This window comes from Canis lupus, chromosome 4, assembly GCF_003254725.2.
Source record: "Canis lupus dingo isolate Sandy chromosome 4, ASM325472v2, whole genome shotgun sequence".
Lineage (NCBI taxonomy): Eukaryota > Metazoa > Chordata > Mammalia > Carnivora > Canidae > Canis > Canis lupus.
Genome location: NC_064246.1, coordinates 8,818,146 through 8,825,167, shown reverse-complemented (window position 1 = coordinate 8,825,167; position 7,022 = coordinate 8,818,146). Strand labels below are relative to the sequence as shown.

Here is a 7,022-nt window from a genome sequence, read left to right as displayed (position 1 = left end):
GAGGTGGCTATAGGAAGATGTAAAGTCAAAGGAAGTCTGTTTTATCTTGAGACAAAGGTCATTTATATGCTGATTGGAAGGATCCATTGGAAAGGAGACCTTGATGTTAACCCTGGGAGTGGAATCCTGGCAAAGGCTGGAGGGAATAAATCCCAAACATGGGAGGGAGGCCCCACTGGGTGAATTATAGCCAGTGGGCACATGCTCCCCTGGAATAGTCTCTCTCTGCTCTTCTCAATAAACCTGCTCTGTCTTCAGCTCACATTTTTCTTTTCTCTGTTTCTTGTACATTTCTCCAATTACCATATAAAGTCCAGGATGCCAGGGACTTTTCCGTGTTGTTCACCACAAGTTTACAAACACTCAGGGCAATGTGTAGCACATAGTAGGTACTTACTAAATATTTGTTGAGTGAATGTTTAAAAACAAATAAAAATGGATACAAATGCAGGTATAAATGTGATTTAAAGGTGGTAAGAAAAGGGAATTCCTGCATAAAGTGGCTTTTATTCCCCACTCCCCACCCCCTCTCCGAAGTGTGACACTAGGGCATGAGCTGAGAGTGAAAGGACATTGTTCAGAAAAGGAGAGGCTGGGGGTTGCTGAGGCAAGTCTTGAAGGTGTGAAATTAGTCATCATTAGAGGCAAAGCAAACCCACTGGAGAGACAAGGGAGTTTGAAGTCAGTGTTGAGTATCCATGGAGGTTTGTGGGCAAGGGTTTTAAAGTACAACAGGTAGGCTCAGTCATATGATTGATTCCTGGGTTTCTGGTATATGCAGCTGGCATTGGTAGAGCCATTTTTAAAGAAGCAAAATGAAGGAGGATAAGCAAGCCTTCCAGAAAAGATAATAAATCAAGTTTTGAGCATTCTGAGTTTTGAGGCTCAGGTGAAATGAGGGTATAGGTGTCTAGGACATCAGAGTGAAATAGCACAAGTAAGTGGTCGGTTACATGAGTCTGGTGGGGAGGAAAGAAACAGATGGTGGTGATACAATGGGAGAAGTGTTCTATCGTAAATGGGAACTGAAGCCAAGGGCACAGTTGATATCACTACAGGAGAGGGTAGCATGGAAGAGAAAGGTTGGTTAACTGAACCCTGAGAAACACTGACGGGAAGTGTAACGTACACTTGTCAGGTATGACAATGTCTACACAGATTATTGGGGCTCCTCAGGGCCAGATCCTGGAGTTTGAGCTTCATTCATTCTCCCCACTGGCATAGTGCTGGCCACGCAAAAGGTAATTCTAAAATTCACTGATTTGATTTCTCTGCCCTTTTCATTTACCAGAATCCTTTCATAGGATGCAAACCACCCTGAGATGTAACCACCACTTCAAGCGAGAATCTCAAATGCAGACATGTATACAATCAATAATACTTAAATGAATTTGCTTTGACAGAAGCAAATAGATATGCAAATAGAATGCAAATGGATTCTGAAATGGCTTCTACCAAAGGAAAGAGGGGGTCAACTGTCCTTTCAGTGGACAAAATTCATTTGCATGTCCATAAGCAAGATTATTTGCATCCATATCAATCATGTACGATCTATAGAATTTCAAAGTAGCTCAAAGACTAGAAAGGCACAGAATATCCCATAGGATCGGTTAGCCCAGAAGGGTATGTGAGACACCTGTCTTCCCTTTGTTTTGTTTTGTTTTGTTTTTTATTTATTTTTTATTTATTTTTTTATTGGTGTTCAATTTACCAACATACAAAATAAACCCCAGTGCCCGTCACCCAATCACTCCCACCCCCCGCCCTCCTCCCCTTCTACCACCCCTAGTTCGTTTCCCAGAGTTAGCAGTCTTTACGTTCTGTCTCCCTTTCTGATATTTCCCACACATTTCTTCTCCCTTCCCTTATATTCCCTTTCACTATTATTTATATTCCCCACATGAATGAGAACATATAATGTTTGTCCTTCTCCGACTGACTTACTTCACTCAGCCTGTTTTCCCTTTGAAGACACTATGATCTTTTAGGTTCATTTCAAAGTCTTTCATGATTTGCCCTGTAATACTTAAGAAAAGGTTATCCCATTCCTATTAGTTTGAAAAAAACCTGGTAAAATGTCAGTCTGTTGTAAAATACACATGGAAGAATGTTCTGGCACTATCATACCTGATTTGGGGTACTAATTGATTAGAGAGATGAAGCAGAATTTGGGAGGCCCTCGGATTAATCTGTTTTCTAGTTGGAATGAAAAATTTTTTAAAGATTTTATTTATTTATTTATTCATGAGAGACACAGGCAGAGAGAGAAGCAGGCTCCCTGTGGGGAGCCGGATGCTGGACTCCATCCTGGGACTCCAGGACCACGCCCTGGGCAGAAGGCAGATGCTCCACCACTGAGCGAGCCAGGCATCCCAAAGGTTTTATTTATTTATTTATTTATTTATTTATTTATTTATTTATTCATGAGACACACACAGAGAGGCAGAGACATAGGCAGACGGAGAAGCAGGCTCCCTGTGGGGGAGCCTGATGCGGGACTCGATCCCAGGACCCTGGGATCATGCCCTGAGCCAAAGGCAGATGCTCAACCACTGAGCCACCCAGGTGCCCCAGAATGGGAAACATTTAAGAATCAAACCAAATGACCTCAAATCCACTCTGGAATGAAACAAGGTATAGCTAAAATACAGAAGATGTTGAAATGGCCCTGTTGGCTCATTGTGAGCTTTCCCAGTCACATGGAGGCCTCCCCACTGGTGCTTGTCTCCATGCTCCGCCCACCCTGCACCTGCTTTCCTGGCAATGAAGACCACCAGACTATATGCTCAGCCTTTAGTTCAAAATGGAAACCCTCTGTTCCCACAGTAGTGAACAAGGACGACTCTGGTTGCTGGTGGAAGAGTTGGCTGCTTTAGTCCAACAGTTCAGGAGAGGCTCAGAAGAACATAAGGATGATATTGGAGAAAATGCCCGTACAAATTTCCCGAGCACAATATTTCTCTTTGCAATTTTTGAGTCTTCTGTAGCAAACCTGCCAAAAATGTGAAAACTATAAATAGAGAAGAGTGGGAAGGAGAAATGAGGACCTGTCACAGTGCCAGTGAAAAGAGGGAACTGAGAATTTTCCAGAGAAAGTCAAAGGGGGTTAATATTTACTTAGACAGGAAGTAGTGGGCATAAGCTTTAGGGTGAAATGAAGGCAAGAAAGACAAATTAGGGAATATAGAAAGAGACTTGAAGATAAAACATGTCAACTTAAAGTTTCATCCCTCTTAAGGAAAGTACAGATAGATCAGAGAAGAGAGGAGAAATTAGGGTATACTGACCACCAGTTGTCTGGCATTGATAAGAAGCTTCATATCTACCTTCAAATGGAATCTTCCAGCTCCTGTTTCCTGGATTCCAGATCCTATTTCCTATGAAATAGGTGTTATCACCAAAGACGATAGTCAAACATTTAACACTAGACAAATATTTAACAGCGAGACAAGTAACCAATCTAAAGGTGGCCAGAGGACCCCTGCTCAGCCATGTGTTACCTTTCTAATGTCTGGATCCTGAAGCCCTGCTAGGGATCTTGGAAGGGGTCAGGGCAGCAGGCGGGACACATAGCAGGCTCTGGCCAGAGTATAGCCCCTAACTTTGTGTGGCTGAAATGGTGTGTACCAACTGAATATCAGAGTGGAAATTGGGGACAGTGTCTTCTAGGCAGGTTTCACTTTACTGTCTTTCCTTTGTCCTCTCCAGGGTGTTCTTTTTTTTGGGGGGGGGGGTACAGTATACTTTATTGATGGTACATGACAAGGTAGGGCTCCCCAAGCCCCTCCCCTTCCTCGGGGTCTGGGATGTAAATTGGAGGTCAGGAAATTCTCAGTGTGTTGGGGGATTAAGTTGGGGCAGGGACTCCCCAGCAGCTGAGGGCCTCTCTCCCTCTTGTTCTTGCTGGGGCTGGTGGTCCAGGAGGCTCTTACTCCTTGGAGGCCATGTGGACCATGAGATCCACCACCCGGTTGCTGTAGCCAAATTCATTGTCATACCAGGAAATGAGCTTGACGAAGTGGTCATTGAGGACAATGCCAGCCCTGGCATCGAAGGTGGAAGAGTGGGTGTCACTATTGAAGTCACAGGAGACAACCTGGTCCTCAGTGTTGCCCAGGATGCCCTTGAGGGCGCCCTCCGATGCCTGCTTCACTACCTTCTTGATGTCGTCATATTTGGCAGCTTTCTCCAGACGGCAGGTCAGATCCACAACTGACACGTTGGGGGTGGGGACATGGAAGGCCATGCCAGTGAGCTTCCCGTTCAGCACAGGGATGACCTTGCCCACAGCCTTGGCGGCTCCAGTGGAAGCAGGGATGATGTTCTGGGCAGCCCTTCAGCCGTCACGCCACAGCTTCCCAGAGGGGCCGTCCATGGTCTTCTGGGTGGCAGTGATGGCATAGCTCATGAGGCCCTCCACGAAGCCGAAGTGGTCAAGGATGACTTTGGCTAGAGGAGCCAAGCAGTTGGTGGTGCAGGAGGCATTGCTGACAATCTTGAGGGAGTTGTCATACTTCTCGTGGTTCACGCCCATCACAAACATGAGGGCATCAGCAGAAGGAGCAGAGATGATGACCCTCTTGGCCCCGCCCTTCAAGTGAGCCCCAGCCTTCTCCATGGTGGTGAAGACCCCAGTGGACTCCACAACATACTCAGCACCAGCATCACCCCATTTGATGTTGGTGGGATCTCGCTCCTGGAAGATGGAGATGGGCTTCCTGTTGATGACAAGTTTCCCGTTCTCAGCCTTGACCATGACTGTGGAATTTGCCGTGGGTAGAGTCATACTGGAACATGTACACCATGTAGTTGAGATCAATGAAGGGGTCATTGATGGCGACAATATCCACTTTGCCAGAGTTAAAAGCAGCCCTGGTGACCAGGCACCCAATACGGCCAAATCCGTTGACTCCGACCTTCGCCATCGTGTCTCGGGGACGCGGCTGGCCCTGCACCAGAAGATGTGGCTGTCTGTCGGACGGGGAGGAGCAGAGTGCCTCTCCAGGATGTTCTATTAGCATATGGGATCTTTCCTGTTGCTCCTGGCTTTGGTTAAGGGCACCATTGCCGGAGCCTGGGGCTCGAGGCAGCAGCCCACGGTAGGGGGTCTTGGTTGTTCCCTACGGACTCTTAGAAGAGCAGGCAGCAGGAATCTTCATTCTTCATTGGCCCCTAATCCCTCAACATCCCCAAGATTAGCACACCAGGCTGCACAAGTTTAGGCTCATGTCTTTACGAAAGGCCTAGCAATAATTTCAGAAGGGAATTACGATGAAGGTAAGAAACAGTTCAACTCCAGACTTCGAGGGCAGGCAGGGCTTCCCAGACAGCTTTGCTTGGTCTGCCCAGCATCCTCGCCTCCTCTCCTGGTGCTTTGGATGAGTGTGGGCTTTGCAGTTTGCGCTGCCTGGGTTTGCACTTGTCACTTATTAACTGCGTGGCCTTGGGCTAAAAGTCATGCCTCTCAGAGCCAGTCTGAGGGTTTATTGATTTTGTTAGGTGGCTTTGTGGGTTTGAAAGGAAACCTCTTTTCTTCATCTTTCCTCCTTCTCTTCCTTATACTCCTTCTTCTTCCCCTCCTCCTCTTCCTCTTCTCCTTCTTCTTTGATGTGTAAACCAAGGTATTTGGGGAGCAGAGAATGATGTGGTGTTTGGGATTTTTTACTTTGAAATGTATTCCAGATGTTCCCCCCCTAAACCATATAGGGTGGCGCTGCAGGGGGCATGGTAGGAGGAGGGCACATGAAACAGAGGATTGGTGAAGCAGAGTGATGAGTACACACATGGAAGAGCAGGGATCCTTACATACTCTCGTGTATGTTTGAAAAAATTCCATAATAAGAGCAAACAAAGACCAAATAATGAGGCTTTCAATCCTATACCCAAACCGACATGACAGGGACATAGAGTGCACTTTTCCTAATTGCTCCCCTGGCAATTTATTCTGATTTTCCAGCTAAGATTCCAGCTCTCCTCTCATCTATCATATTCTCTGGGTATCGGCTGGTAATATTTTCTTCAACAAGCCTTGCCAGGCCCACTGCTAGGGAATATATTGTTTCGGATTCTATATGGACATTTTTTCAAAAAGTGACCACTTTCCGGTTTGGAGTGACTCGAATACAAGACTCTAATTATAAGGTATTGTCTTCCTCTGCTCCATCCCTCTGTAAGGACTACTAAGGGCTAATGTCACCTCCCGGGGAACACAGCACCGGGAGCAGCAGCCCGGGGCTGCAGGAAGTGAAGCGTGCAGGGGCCTTCGTGGGTTGAGATGTCAGAGTCAAAGGAGAAAAAAGAGAATCGAATCATCATTCGACCACGGCGTTCACACGAAAGGCGAGGGCAGCGGGACCGAGAGCAATGGAAGAAGAAAGAAAATCTCAAAAATAAATTTGGGGCGGATGGGGGAGGAGGGAGGGCCGGCGGGGGGGGCTCGCCCCAGGGAGGGCCACACACACGCACGTGCGCGCGTCCCCGCCTTCGAATAGGAACAGCCCCCGAGGCCGCCCGGCGGGCCGCCGCCGTCCCGCAGCCCCTGGAGCTGAGCCGGGGAGCAGAGGCTGCGCCCGCCGGGGTGCCGGGGCTCAGGGCGGGCCAGCTCCCAGGGGCCCGGGGACCCGAGGGGCGACGCGGCGCCGTGCCGACCCCGGACACCGGCCTCCGAGCCGCAGGGCCAGCGTCCCGCCACGGCTCTGCTTCCCCGGGACAGTGTCGGGGAGGAGACAGGGGAGCAGCCCCGCGGGACGATTTTCCAGTGGAATCGGTGGGGCCGGGGGTGGGGGCGCGCCTGAGCATCCCCTGAGCGTCCCCTGCCGTCCCCTGCCGTCCCCTCCCCGGCTCCGATCGGGCCCCGCCGGCTCCTGGGCGGCCCGGCCGGACGGCGCGCGAGGCCGTAGTGCCGCCCTCCGCCTCGCGGTGGCAGCACCACGCGCCCGCTCAGCGGCGGCGGCCGGCGCGCCCCTCTTGGCGGCGGCGGCGGCGGCGGCGGAGGCGGGCCCGCGGCGTCCCCGCTCATTGGC

At 49.4% G+C, this 7,022-nt stretch overlaps 1 pseudogene; it reads right to left on the bottom strand.

The window, feature by feature from the left end:
• Nucleotides 1-3,706: 3,706 nt before the first annotated feature.
• LOC112660792 (glyceraldehyde-3-phosphate dehydrogenase-like) lies at nt 3,707-5,023 on the bottom strand (annotated as a pseudogene).
• Nucleotides 5,024-7,022: the final 1,999 nt, after the last annotated feature.